This window comes from Schistocerca nitens, chromosome 2, assembly GCF_023898315.1.
Source record: "Schistocerca nitens isolate TAMUIC-IGC-003100 chromosome 2, iqSchNite1.1, whole genome shotgun sequence".
In the NCBI taxonomy this organism is placed as follows: Eukaryota; Metazoa; Arthropoda; class Insecta; order Orthoptera; family Acrididae; genus Schistocerca; species Schistocerca nitens.
In genome coordinates, this window is record NC_064615.1 from 223,178,128 (window position 1) to 223,193,773 (window position 15,646).

Below are 15,646 nucleotides of genomic sequence, written 5' to 3' on the forward strand. Positions count from 1 at the left end.
AATTCACATAGCTGCTACATAAAACTAAACTCCTCCCGAACAGACCACGAAGGCCCGACGGTACCGACCGGCCGCCGTGTCATCCTCAGCTCATAGGCGTCACTGGATGCGGATATGGAGGGGCATGTGGTCAACACACCGCTCTACCAGCCGTATGTCAGTTTCCGAGACCGGAGCCGCTGCTTCTCAATCAAGTAGCTCCTCAGTTTGCCTCACAAGGGCTGAGTGCACCCCGCTTGCCAGCAGCGCTCGGCAGACCGGATGGTCACCCATCCAAGTGCTAGCCGAGCCCGACAGCGCTTAACTTAGGTGATCTGACGAGAACCGGTGTTACCACTGCGGCAAGGCCGTTGACAGCTCCTACAAATATACAGAACAGTGTTGCCGGCCGAAGTGGCCGAGCGGTTCTAGGCGCTACAGTCTGGAACCGCGCGACCGCTACGGTCGCAGGTTCGAATCCTGCCTCGGGCATGGATGTGTGTAATGTCCTTAGGTTAGTTAGGTTTAAGTAGTTCTAAGTTCTAGGGGACTGATGACCTCAGAAGTTAAGTCCCATGGAGCTCAGAGCCATTTTGAACAGAACAGTGTTCTGACAACTGACACTTGCAAAGCGTTGAGGGCGTTGCACAGGTACCGCATCTGTTCAAATAGAACAGCGCAACCACAGGCTTGGCTAGTATCTGCATTTATGTTCGAGCATGCGCCTCACCGGTGTTTCCGTATTATTTGTCCACCCCCTACACAGACTGTGCAACCGATGTGAGAATTCCCGAGCCCAGTTTCCGCGCCACGATAACTAGACTAGCACGCAGACCTCTGGAGCCCGGAGTGGACTGGCCTGGGACTAGTGTGGCGAACACATGAATGGCAGGCAGCAGGCAGTGTAAGAATGGAGTGGCTGGTGGGCATTGTATGCTAAGCTGCCCGTCCCGCGGCCGGATCTCTGCCGCACCTCGTTGCGCCACGCGCCGACCGTGGCGCGGGCTGGCCCTGTTGACAAACACCTCCGCCTCTTACCACAACACGACTGCCTTTGTTTCGTCGTCGAGTGTCCAGTCGCGACACTCCCGTCGATTTTTATGAAACGCAGGGCCGATACAGAACGGCCTACACCATGGAGGTAGGATAAGGGGAGATGGCGCTACAGACTTAACGCTGTACGTTGTTTTGAAGCCAGTGGGCGGGGCCTGTCGCCATCTTGGATCCCCCAAAACATTAGCAGACGAGTGTTTACAATTGCTTCTTGTTCGTTATTTCTGTCGTGTGCACGCGATATTTGTTTTATATAGTAAATGTTACACTGTTTTAGTGAAAAACACAGCATAAGGAACGCAACTTCAAGCGTTTTTCTGGTCTTAAATGCGTATTCGATACAGTAATACGACACGGAAATATGACGCTTCTGGCCTCAGTACTCTTTGTTTATACATTTCGAATAACCGAGAAGAGAAGTATGTGCCATGCAAAGCGTGCTTTTGTAATCCATTTCTATTCACTTTCATTGTGTTTGTGTCGATAATTGATAAAGCCGGAACTGCAAAAGCAATGATTGATAGTTTAGAGGCACCGATTTGTATTCGTTGCATTTTCAAGTCAAATGCAAATTTTAAATGTTCAAGCTTGCAAGAAACTTACCTTATTTCATTTCGTGTCCCATAGATGTATGCAGGGATGATATAAACAAGCCAGCTGTCATGTCAACAAAATGAACGATTCGTTAAATTAAGAAGGAAAAGAACTAAATTAAGATTGTCAGGCCCATTGTAGCTTACACATCTGCTTTGTTTTCAAAATTTACCTACCAAATGACATTCAGTGTGACAAATAACAGCAGTTTACAGGGTAACACGACAACACTGTGATTAATGTAATGATCTAAATAGCCTGGACTTAGATAGGGAACTTTGCTGTAACAAATATGTAACCCTTTAAGTACTTCTAATTTAACCACTGTAACAGGTGTTCCACACATTTGACTGAAGATTTAATTAACTACATGTAGTTAGATGACTTTTATATTAAATTATTGCATTTTACAACATTAGCCCCCATTTCCAGGATATTTCTTGCCAGGAGTTTTCAGTTACTAGGGAATAACCAAACTATGAAAACCAAGTGTATTGCTCACCTCCAGAGAGCTCTTCGCGTTGGATTGATAGGCAATCTAAAGTAAAATCACACAAATAAAACCATACTGTAAAACTTAACAGTGCATCAAAATTTCAAGTATATATAAGAAAATAGCGCTTAAATAAGTCCACTTAAGTATGAAATATGATTTGTTTAAACTTTAGACTACAGCCAGAACGATTAGTACACCCGTAAGCGACGCAAGCCTGCATTTTCTATCAAAACACTTCACGACTACACGGAATCGAAACACCAGAAGCGAATGTTTTGGGGTAGCTAACATGGCGGATCTTCACTTGGGTGGGATTCAAGTTTGTGATGTCATGACAACTCCTCTTAGTTTTACCTCCATGGCCTGGACACCAATGTTCCCTATGGGGCCGCCATATTCGGGCTAAAGCAGGCGACACAGTGTAACGTACTTACTTTCGGCAGTATGTATCGCTTTTATAGGCAGTTTTGAATCGAAAATTGCGTTGTTATGTTTACAAATAAACTACGGAACATCGTGCAGAGCTGTTTCGTAATTCAGTTAGAGAAAACTCTCAAACCTTCACGTTTCTCGTAAAATTTCTGCAACTATCTCCTTACATCTACATCTACATTATGACGTCTTAGTTGACATGACGCTAAACGCTGATCTCCCTCCCTTTTTGCGAACTGGCAGCACTATTAGTGTATCAGCAGCATACGTCCGCGTAGGCAATTTGCGAAATATTATAGGTAGCTTAAATGTAGAGGAGTGGGCGGGTAGGAAAGAGCGGAAAGAGTACATTGAAGGCCTCTACGAGGGGGAAGATTTGTCTTATGTGACAGAAGAAGATACAGGAGTCGTTTTAGAGGAAATAGGGGATCCAGTATGAGAACCAGAATTTAAGAGAGCTTTGCAGGACTTAAGAACAAATAAGGCAGAATGGATAGTTAACATTCCGTCAGAATTTCTAAAGTCATTGGGGGAACTGGTTTGTGTGTAGAATGTATGACTCTGGCGACATACCATCTGACTTTCGGAGAAATATCGTCAACACAATTCCGAAGACTGCAAGAGCTGACAACTTCGAGACTTATCGCACAAACAGCTTAAGAGCTCTTGCATCCAAGTTACTGGCAAGAATAATATACAATCTATAAAAGAAAATTCAGGATGTGTTACTCGTACATGACGTTCAGTTTGGCTTTAGGACAGGCAAACGCACCAGAGATGCATTTCTGCCGTTGCGACTGATAATGGAAGCAAGAGTAAAGAAAAATCAAGACACGTTCATAGGTTTTGTGAACCCGGAAAAAGCGTTCGAGACAATGTAAAATGGTGCAAGATGTTCGAAAGTCTGAGAAAAATAGGGGTAAGCTATAGGATGGGACGGGTAATATACAATATGTACAAGAGCCAAGAGGGAATAATAAGAGTGGACAACCAAGAACGACGAGCTCGGATTAGAAAGGGTGTAGGACACGAATGTAGTCTTTAGCTATTATGTTCAATATGTACATCGAAGACGCAATGATGGAAATGAAAGTAAGGTTCATGACTGGAATTAGAATTTAACGTGAAAGGATGTCGATCACACGATTCGCTGATGACATTGCTATCCTGAATGAAAGTGAAGAATTTCATGATCTGCTGAATGGAATGAACAGAGAGTAAATCGAAGAAAGATGAAAGTAATGAGAAGTAGCAGAAATGAGAACAGCGAGAAACTTAACATCAGCATTGATGGTCACGAAGAACACGACGTTAAGGAATTTTGTTACCTAGGCAGCAAAATAACCAATCACGGATAGAGAAAGGAGGACGTCAAAATCAGACTAGCACTGGCAAAAAAGGGTAGTCCTGGCCAAGAGAAGCCTAGTAGTATCAAACATAGGCCTTAATTTGAGGAATAAATTTCTGATAATGTACGTTTCGAGCACAGTATTGAACGGTAGTGAAACATGGACTGTGGGAAAATCGCAAGAGAAGAGAATCGAAGCATTTGAGATGTGGTGCTGCAGACGAATGTTGAAAATTAGATGGACTGACAAGGTAAGGAATGAGGAGGTTCTGCGCAGAATCGGAGAGGAATGGAATATTTGGAAAACACTGGTAAGGAGAAGGCACAGGATGATAGGACATCTGTTAAGACACGAGAGAATGACTTCCTTGGTACTAGAGGGAGCTGTAGAAGACAAAAACTGTAGAGGAAGACAGATATTGGAATACATCCCGCTAATAGTTAAGGACGTAGGTTGTAAGTGCTACTCTGAGATGAATAGAGTGACACAGGAGAGGAATTTGTGGCGGGCCGCATCAAACCAGTCAGAAGACTCATGACCCAAAAACAAAAAAAACAAAAACAAATACAAAAGTGGCTTATGGGACTTTGATGGATTAAGAGAAACGTTATGACAAGGGTCGATCAGGTTAACAAAGCAAGTGTTGAGCACACAATGTGGCCCTTGCGAAGACGTCAGTGTGTCATGAGAGAGCCGGTATCAGGTGCTACTAATGGAGGTCTCGCCAGAGGCACAAAGAAAGGCCGTGCGACTTCCGGCAGGACGCCGAAACCGGTTCTCTTAAATCGCGCCCAGATCGCAAGCCTGAGTGGAGTACGTCATTTCGTGCGAGTGGTCGGCGCCACTTGTTGGCCGTCGTTGCTACAGAGTTGGTGCTCCCTTCTAATGAACAGCTGGTCAGCGAGCGTCTGTGTAACGGCTGAGAAACTGCTTGCGAACGCCCAATAGCTTTACGTGCTAATTAAGCACCGAGGAGGAATAAGAACCGGGAAAACAGTGCAGCTTGCCACTAGATTACCGAAAATATCTGAAAAAAATTCCTCTCATGGGCCAGCCTCTTCATTTCAGAGTATCTCTTGCGTTTGCGTCTCAATTATTGTTTGGATGTAGTCCAATCTCTGCCCTTCCCTACAGTTTTTATGCCCTACTGCTCCCTCTACGCACAATGGATGCTAGTGCCTTATGCCTTAACCTTCTGACTGATTTTTTTGTTCTTTTTTCGATCTGCGTCACAACTATTAGGGCCTGACATCTTATTATTTATACAGGCATTAGTGCTCCACACAGATCTCTTAACCAATACCCAAGGCTACTACCGCGCAGCAAAATTGTGCTACGCATTTGAGGCACTGTTGCTCATGCAGCACCACGTGGGGGGTGGGACTGCATGGAGTTCTTCTGTCTGCACTTTGGTGTTATCTTTCATTGACTTACAGCATATAACTGCTGTAAGTAAATGAAAGATTTCTTAAAGAAAAATACAGGAATTTGGAAGAAGGAAATTATAAATTTATGGTATAATTTAAGAAGAGAATAAAAGGAGACAGGAAAGAGTAGATGTGGGTATATCTTCACCCACATCACCTGGACAAGTGGAATTGGAATTGAACATCCCAAGTCCAGCGTTTGTTAGGTTAGGGTTGGGATGGGTTGTTTGGGGGAGGAGACCAAACAGCGAGGTCATCGGTCTCATCGGACAGGGAAGGAAGTTGTCCGTACCCTTTCAAAGGAACCATCCCGGCATTTGCCTGGAGCGATTTAGGGAAATCACAGAAAAGCAGGATGGCCGGACGCGGGATTGAACCGTCACCCTCCCGAATGCGAGTCCGGTGTGCTAACCACTGCGCCACCTCGCTCGGTTTTGTTAGGTTACATAACAACTAATACAATTAAATTAGTTAGTAAACAGATTATGCATAGATTCGGAACAATATCTTGCCTCAATGTAATCTGATCCTACATAACTGTAGGAGAAATAACAAGACATCACTAACCTACTATTAATCTCGTAAAAACATTTTTGTAGAATAAATCTACAACTTTTTTAAGTAGTAGACACATTAATTTTGTATAATTGTGTAATATGCGAGATCTGTTTCTGTTGTGTATTTACACTGTTTCATTTTGCTTGCTTACTTCATAAAAAACTTATATCGCATTCATATTATTACATTTACAATGATGTTTTCATTTATGTAACTACTTAACAATGTTGACTACCAATTTTATTTCAAAATGTCCGCCCCCAGTAGCTGAGTGGTTAGCGCGACAGAATGTCAATCCTAAGGGCTCGGGTTCGATTCCCTGCTGAATCGGAGATTTTCTCCGCTCAGGGACTGGCTGTTGTGTTGTACTAATCATCATCATTTCATCCCCATCGACGCGCAAGTCGCCAAAGTGGCGTCAAATCGAAAGACTTGCACCCGGCGAACGGTCTACCCGACGGGAGGCCCTAGTCACACGACATTATTATTTCAAAATCATTAATGTATGCTTATTTTAAGTAATGTATTGGTCAGAAGTAACAATATGAAAAAACAATTCCCTGTCGTTTCTTTTTCCAAGTGGGTTAGGGCGACACCTCCGAGAAAACCCGGGGGTGTCGGTTAGGGGCGATTGGGGGGGGGGGGGGGGAGGTGTAGCCCATACAGGATTATTCGTAAGTACCTCCAGGTTTCAGAAGACAAGTGTGCAAAAACTACAAGACATACTGTAAACAGATACACGTCAGTGGACAACGCAAGCTTTGTTTGTGATGTGGCAAGCGTCAATTGATGCAATTGATGGGTGCAAGTCGTTGAACCCATGGTGTCTCCGAAGGCAGCCCGCGTTGCGAATCTGGCAGTTGCGTTTTCTATCTGCTGGTGCGTACTAATTCGATATATCAATACGAAGACGAAGGTTAACAATGAAACTTGAAGACAGCACAACCTACAGCTGCTGTCTGTAATTATAAGAATTCTGATAACCTGTAGTGAGACACATACGTCTCGATGTTACTCAAAGGGTTAACAAATGCTCTACGATCCTATTCCTTCTTCTTGTTAGTGTGTATTCCATATACTCACTGATTCTGCGGAGAACTTCCTCATTCCCTGTCTCATCAGTCCACCTAATTTTAAACATCTTCCTGCAGCACTCACATCTCAAACGCTTCGTTTTCTCTAAACGTACTTTACCAGAAATTTCTTCGTCAAATTAAGGTCTTTACTTGATACAATGTCCTCGTCGATTCCTCCGTCATGTGTTATTTTGCTTCCAATGTAATAGAATTCCTTCACTGCATCTACATCCTGGTCCCCAAATTTTGACTTTGACTTTACCGCTAATCTCTTTTCCACAACTTCTCGTTACTTTCTTCGGTTTACTCATAACCGATATTCTGTGCTCACAAGACTGCTCATTCCACTTGGTATGTACTGAAATACTCATCCTCCCTTTGACTTAGGACAGCAACGTCATCAGCGAATATTAGCAATCGTATACTTTCCCCCTGACATTTAGTCCGACATCAGGACGTCTCTTTTATTCCTTCCATTGCTTCTCAGATGAACAGATTTAATAGTAGGGGCGAAAGACTACATCCTAGCCTTACACACTTTTCAATCCGTGAACTTCGTTCTTGGTATTCTATTATCTTTCCCTCTTGATTCTTGTACATAATGTATATTACCCGTCTTTACCTACAGCTTACTCCTATTTTTCTCAGAATTTGGAATGTCTTGCACCACTGTACATTGTCGAAACGCTTTTACCAGGTCGACAAAACCTATGAACGTGTCTTGTTTATTTTTCTTAAGTCTTGTTTCCGTTATAAAGCCCAAACGTCAAAACTGCCTCTCCGGTGCCTTTATCCGATTTTCTTTTCTAAATCTTCTTTATATTATTCTTGTTAGTAACTAGGATGCATGAGATGCAACGCTGATAGCACGACAGTTCTCGCACTTATCTATCATTGCTATCTTCGGAATTATGTGGATGATATTTTTCCGTAAGTCTGATGATATGTAACTAAACTCTTAGATTCTGCCGGCCGGTGTGGCCGAGCGATTCTAGGCGCTTCAGTCTGGTACCGCGCGACCGCTATGGTCGCAGGTTCGAATCCTGCCGCGGGCATGGATGTGTGTGATGTCCTTAGGTTAGTTAGGTTTAAGTAGTTGTAAGTTCTAGGGGACTGATGACCTCCGATGTTAAGTCCCATAGTTCTCAGAGCCATTTGATTAGATTCTACAAATTAACTTCAATAGTCGTTTGGTCGCCACTTCCCCGTATGCTTTAGAAATTCAAACCTGTGTCAAACGCTTTTAGAAAATTAAGATAATAACAGACAAAATCAGTTCTAGGCCTTATTTCGTTAGAATAATTATTACGTAAAACATGTTTGCGTTTTACAGAACCGAATAAAGAGTAAGGCACTGACGATGGCACAAAGCCGCCGAAACATTTTGGGTTTACCTATACATAAAAAAAAAACTGTTTGCGTAACAGACGGACCTGAAATCTAGTAATTTTGACTGCAAACGAGACTATCGCTGCGTTTATCAGTGGAAATAAATTGCTTTTAATTTCACTGAATGTTGTTTTGACTTTTCTATACGCTGCATCAGTCCTTCCGATGAAATATTTTGCCGGCCAGGGTGGCTGAGCGGTTCTAGGCGCTACAGTCTGGAACCGCGCGACCGCTCCGGTCGCAGGTTCGAATCCTGCCTCGGGCATGGATGTGTGTGATGTCCTTAGGTTAGTCAGGTTTAAGTAGTTCTAAGTTCTAGGGGACTGATGACCTCAGATGTTAAGTCCCATAGTGCTTAGAGCCATTTGATGAAATATTATTTTCCGACGCCCTCGCATTTTACCGGCAGCCATTTCGCCTTGGCTTTCATGCACCTGCTACATATTTCATTCCTAAGTGACTTATACCTGTATTGCTGTCTTTATGTCTTTCCCCGAACACGTTTGTACTTAAGACTTTCGCCCGTCAGTTGGAGTATTTCTTCTGGATCTGAACGGTTTCTTCGCAGCTACCTTCCTTGTAACTCTATTTGTCTGTTCAACTTCTGTGATTGCCCGTTTTAGAGATGCTCATTCCTCTTCAAACCGGTGTACTACGATAACGTCCAGCATTCCACGTTCCAGTTGACAATACAGCATGGAACGTAGGACTGTGACTAAATCTCCGTATGGGCTCTACTTTCTCCGGTTTTCTCGTCGCGGTCATTTCGCGAGACTTGTATGGGAGGGACTAATATGCCACATTGCTCTTCTAGAAACGTTCTCTCTCGGAATTTTTAACAGTAAATGCCTACGTGGTGCACAACTGTTTACTCGAATGGGAACATAATCGCCGTAATCTCGATGTCCTTGTTAAGGACCACAGAAACTTACTGGTTCTCGATTTCTTTCCAGGCAAAGTTTGTGTTCAGACACAAAGAGCTAACGGCTCGAATATGACGCACACTATACAAAGAAACTAAAAAATCAGTCACAATGCAATAAAAACAGTTAATGCAAAAAGCAGTTTGTCAACGCGTACTGTTCAGTGAGCAACATGTAGAGTTAAACTAATAAGAAAATGTAACCACAGTCACAACGGAAACCCTAACAAGTTCACATGGTGACTTTGTTTACGGTTGAAGCAACGAATTCTAGGTATCTCGTGCGATAATATGGCACAAACGAACCCAAAACGAAGCAGCCAAATGAAAATCGTTTCGAAATTCATAACACCACACCGCAAGCCTTTCAAAACAGAGAACAAACAAAATCAGCGATCAAAAGAATGCACGTCGATAGCAGCAGAGAAAGTATCGATATCAATAGTCCTTTGTTTCACATATGACAATCTCTGGCGCAGATATTAGCATTGGAGTTCTACAGAGCGAGATACACTTACGTATGACAAAAGAATGCTGTGCGAAGGGGTATGGCGCTGCATATTGGTACACGTTATTATTAATTCCTTCAACTCCTTATGTGGAGCATAGGGCTGCAACAAACGATCGCCATCTTGTTCTGTCTTCTGCTAGTATCTTCATTTCTTCCCATCCTATTCCTTGCTGATGGCCTTCTGCTTCAACTGACCGTCTCCATGACATTTTGGGCCTGCGTCGTCTCCGTCGTCCTTGCGGGATCCAGTCAAGTGCTTCTCTCGCAATATGTCCATTTGGTCTTCTAAGAGTATGTCCTAACCATCTCCACTTCTTGCTTCTGATTTGCAGCTCAATTGGCTTCTGGTTTGTTCTTTCCCACAGAGTTTCGTTAGAGATGACATTTGGCCACTGTATCCCCAGGATGTTCCTCAGGCATATGTTACTGAATGTCTGCAGCTTGTGGATTAACTGTTTTGTCTCTTTCCATGTTTCACATCCATAAAGAAGCACAGATTTTACATTACTTTCAAATATCCGCAATTTGGTCCTCAGTGATATTTCCTTCGATCTCCAGGTGCAGCGTTGGGTTGTAAAAGCTCCTCTTGCTTTGTTGATGCTGCTGTTAATGTCCTCTGTTGCACCGCCACCTGGTGTAATCATGCTTCCTTGGTAGCAACGCTGATCCACCTTTTCAATTATCTGGCTGCCAAGCTTAAGCTCTGCAGTGCTTTTATCATTTGCCCGCATGTCTTTAGTTTTAAATGCGAACATTTTAGGTTAGGCTTTACCGTGACTGTTATTGACATTAAATGAAAGAACAAGTTTACTGCTAGCAGTCACCGTTTTATTTATTCAACCCGATGATGGAGGTTTAAACCTTTGAAAAGCGTCGTGGAAACAAATAAAACGGTGACTGGTAACAGTAAACTTGTTGCTTCATTTAATGCCTTTAGTTTTTTGGGCGTTAATTTTCAAGCCAACTTCCTTGTTTTATACATCGAACTATTCAGGAAGATGTGCGCTACAAAATAGGCATATTTTTGAAAAATCGAATTTTTTTTCATTTTTAACGTCCTACGCCCCCCCCCCCTCTAAGAGGACCACATCCCACGCACGAAAACCACCCCCAAAAACGTGACACAACCTCTATTAAACCGCGTGATCAAAAAGTCAGTATAAATTTGAAAACTGAATAAATCACAGAATAATGTAGATAGAGAGGTACAAATTGACACACATGCTTGGAATGACATGGAGTATTATTAGAACCAAAAAAAAAATACAAAAGTTCAAGAAAATACCGAGAGATGGCGCTTCATCTGATCAGAATAGCAATAATTAGCATAACAAAGTAAGACAAAGCAAAGATGGTGTTCTTTACAGGAAATGCTCAAGATGTCCACCATCATACCTCAACAATAGTTGTAGTCGAGGAATAATGTTGTGAACAGCACTGTAAAGCATGTCCGGAGTTATGGTGAGGCATTGGCGTCGGATGTTGTCTTTCAGCAACCCTAGAGATGTCGGTCGATCACTATACATTTGCGACTTCGGGTAACCCCAAAGCCAATAATCGCACGGACTGAGGTCTGGGGACCTGGGAGGCCAAACATGACGAAAGTGGCGGCTGAGCACACGATCATCACCAAACGACGAGCGCAAGAGATCTGTCGGACATTTTGTGAACTTTGTTATTTTTTTTTTTTTTTGTTCTAATAAAACCCCATGTCATTCCAAACATTTGTGTCAATTTGTACCTCTCTATCTATATTATTCCGCGGTTTATTAAGTTTTCAAATTTATACTGACTTTTTGATCACCCGGTATTTTACTGTTGGCGTCTGACCAGATGAGAGAGTGACAAAAGAAGGCGATACGCCCGAGGTGTCACCTGTAGTGTGGGCAGCAGCGGCGGCGGCGGCGGCCAGGTTTGGCGAGTGGGTCCTTAACCTACCTGCGCCGTCTGCTGCGGCCACCAGGCGCTGTTGCCGTGCGGCTGCTCAGAACCTGGACGGTCTGCACCAGGAGGAAGGGTGCACGGCGGGCCGAGCCACGCGCTTTCACGGTGGGAGGCTGCGCCCAGGCGCGAACACCTCCGTGATGCAGCTAACTCAGCGGCTCTGAACCTGCACAGGGCGTTATAGCGAACAAAGTAATTTCGGTCTCCATCCCAAATTAATAAAAACGATAATCTTAACTCTAACAAACACCATTTCGAAAATAAAGTTCAGAGGAGAAATATCTGAGTCATTTAGACTTAAACAGGCTTAAGACAGGGAGATGATTTATCGCCATTACTTTTCAACTGTGCACTCGAGTACGAGATGAGGGTACATGGAATATCCTATGAATATAAGAATTGGAATCAAGAAAGATCAAATGAATTGCTTGGGATTCAAAATGGTTCAAATGGCTCTGAGCACTAAGGACTTAACTTCTGAGGTCATCAGTCCCCTAGACTTAGAACTACTTAAACCTAACTAACCTAAGGACATCACACACATCCATGTCCAAGGCAGGATTAGAAACTGCTACTGTAGCAGTCGCGCGGTTCCAGACTGTAGCGCCCAGAACCGCTCGGCCACTCCGGCCTCCGCTTGGGATTCGCAGATGACTTGATGTTACTTGCTAATAACATTCTAGGAGCCAGAAATCAAGTAGCAAGCCTGCAAAATATAGCGCGAAAATAGGACTCCATATATCATTGGAAATTACAGAGTTAATGAAAGTAGATCCGCTCGCAATCAACCACATAACAGTAAATAACAGGACAGTAAGCATAGTAATACATTTTAAATACCTAAGAGAAATTATAACATACAACTTAAAAAAGAAATCTGCGTGGCAAGAAAGAAGGAACAAAATGATAAAAGCTCAAAATTTAACATGGTCTACAAGCAATAAAAAAGTCTGTCAATCTAAATTAAAAAATTATAAAACGGATTTTCAGCCGGATGTGACATGCGGATGTGAAACTCTTTTCAAAGTCATCCAGAAAATTTGGAATCACAAAAACCTAAATGTAACACGTGTAAATAAGAAATATAAAAAAGATGAGTAGTGGCAGATTTCGCCAAATGAAGTGGTGTGCAGTGAACTGGTGCCGATCCCATATACAATACGAAAAAAATATCTCTTTTTTTTCGGTCACATTATGAGGACACCAGAAACCAGATCACCAAGAAAAATTATACAGAAACTTTGGAACTTGAAACAACAAGTGGTATGGATAAAGGATATCAGTGAGAATATGAAAGGGCTAGAATTACCCCGAGACGATTTGCAAAGCAAAATACAAAATTAAAGAAACTCGAAAATATAAAAAATAAGATTTAAACCAAAAATAAACAATCAACAAGCAATAAAAAAGTATACTTACAGATGAAGAACGATAAATAAGATCAGACAGAATGAAAAGAAACTGGGCATATTCGGAAAGGATACCTACTGGAGAAGACGACCAGAAAATGAATGATGTGGTCCATTGAATAGTGAAAGCAAATGCAGAAAAAGAACAAACAAGACTAATATTAGCCCTAGGAACAACAACAAATCGAAAAACTGAGCAATTCTCACGAAATAACCGTAACTCACAAAAACTCACCACAGTTTCATACCTAAACTGATCATCCAGAACATTATGATCACCGACCTGCTATCGATATAAACCCGCCAGCTAGCGTTCGTGGAGGCACCGCCTGCTCCTTTCATCGCCACCGTCTACCTTCATGGTGGTAAAGATGGCCTAAAACAGACCGAAACTGGTAAGCTCATAAAAAAAGAAGTCTCTTGCAGTTGTTACTGATCATTCTTAAGTACGAGGTGCATTCAAGTTCTAAGGCCTCCGATTTTTTTTCTCCGGACTGGAAAGACGTAGAAACATGCGCATTGTTTTAAAAATGAGGCCGCGTTCATTGTCAATACGTCCCAGAGATGGCAGCACCGTACGGCAGATGGAATTTTATCGCCAGCGGCGAGAATGAGAACTGTTTTAAATACTTAAAATGGCGACGTTTTCCTTACTTGAACAGCGTGCAATCATTCGTTTTCTGAGTTTGCGTGGTGTGAAACCAATTGAAATTCATCGACAGTTGAAGGAGACATGTGGTGATGGAGTTATGGATGTGTCGAAAGTGCGTTCGTGGGTGCGACAGTTTAATGAAGGCAGAACATCGTGTGACAACAAACCGAAACAACCTTGGGCTCGCACAAGCCGGTCTGACGACATGATCGAGAAAGGGGAGAGAATTGTTTTGGGGGATCGCCGAATGACTGTTAAACAGATCGCCTCCAGAGTTGGCATTTCTGTAAACAGATCGCCTCCAGAGTTGGCATTTCTGTGGTTTCTGTGCACACAATCCTGCATGACGACCCGAAAATGCGAAAAGTGTCATCCAGGTGGGTGCCACGAATGCTGACGGACGGCCACATGGCTGCCCGTGTGACATGTTGCCAAGCAATGTTGACGCGCAACGACAGCATGAATGGGACTTTCTTTTCGTCGGTTGTGACAATGGATGAGACGTGGATGCCATTTTTCAATCTAGAAACAAAGCGCCAGTCAGCTCAATGGAAGCACACAGATTCACCGCCACCAAAAAAATTTCGGGTAACCGCCAGTGCTGAAAAAATGATGGTGTCCATGTTCTGGGACAGCGAGGGCGTAATCCTTACCCATTGCGTTCCAAAGGGCACTACGGTAACAGGCGCATCCTACGAAAATGTTTTGAAGAACGAATTCCTTCCTGCACTGCAACAAAAACGTCCGGAAAGGGCTGCGCGTGTGCTGTTTCACCAAGACAACGCACCCACACATCGAGCTAACGTTACGCAACAGTTTCTTCGTGATAACAACTTTGAAGTGGTTCCTTATGCTCCCTACTCACCTGACCTGGCTCCTAGTGACTTTTGGCTTTTTCCAGCAATGAAAGACACTCTCCGTGGCCGCACATTCACTAGCTGTGCTGCTATTGCCTCAGCGATTTTCCAGTAGTCAAAACAGACTCCTAAAGAAGCCTTCGCCGCTACCATGGAATCATGGCGTCATCGTTGTGAAAAATGTGTACATCTGCAGGGCGATTACGTCGAGAAGTAACGCCAGTTTCATCGATTTCGGATGAGTAGTTAATTAGAAAAAAAATCGGAGGCCTTAGAACTTGAATGCACCTCGTGAAAAAAAGCGTTATTCTCCAAGAGACATGTTCTCAAAAATTTCTGTTTTCTTTATGCTATGCATGATGTACAACGATCAACGCTACTACGGCGTTTTTTGTCCGTTCCCTTTCTGAAAAATACGTGATTTCACTTTAGTAATATTTTACTGAAGGAAATTTACCGACAATTGCTGAAGACCAACTAGTCGAGTTCTCTAAGTCCAACAGCAGCACAACCAAGCGTCTAATGTCTCGACATATAGCTGAAAGAAAACGAAGTTCGTGGAGATCGTTTCCGCATAAGTGCAATCGTCCGTCTACTCAAGAATTTAGAATTACACGACTGATCAGTAATGACAATGCTATATTTACTGGCAAGTCATGCGGGCATCCACCGTGAGTAGCCCATTGCGACTAGGAAGTCGCTCGTGTACAAACATAGGGCTATCATTTTGTGTATACACTGAAGAGCCAAAGAAACTGGCACGCCTACCTAATATTGTGTAGAGCCCCCACCTGCACGCAGCAGTGCCGCAGCACGACTTGGCATGGACGCGACTAATGTCTGAAATAGTGCTGGAGGGAACTGACACCATGAATCCGGCACGGCTGTCCATAAATCCGCAAGAGTACGAAGGGGTGGAGACCTCTTCTGAACAGCACGTTGCAAGGCATTTCAGATATGCTCAATAATGTTCATTGTCTGGGTAGTCTGGTGGCCAG

The 15,646-nt window shown here is 43.2% G+C and overlaps 1 protein-coding gene and 1 pseudogene across 2 annotated transcripts in view; one reads left to right on the forward strand and one right to left on the reverse strand.

The window, feature by feature from the left end:
• Window positions 1–15,646, forward strand: part of LOC126235944 (uncharacterized) — a 336,591-nt gene that overhangs the window by 189,540 nt on the left and 131,405 nt on the right. The gene's annotated exons all lie outside the window — the stretch shown is intronic.
• Window positions 238–355, reverse strand: LOC126238221 (5S ribosomal RNA; annotated as a pseudogene).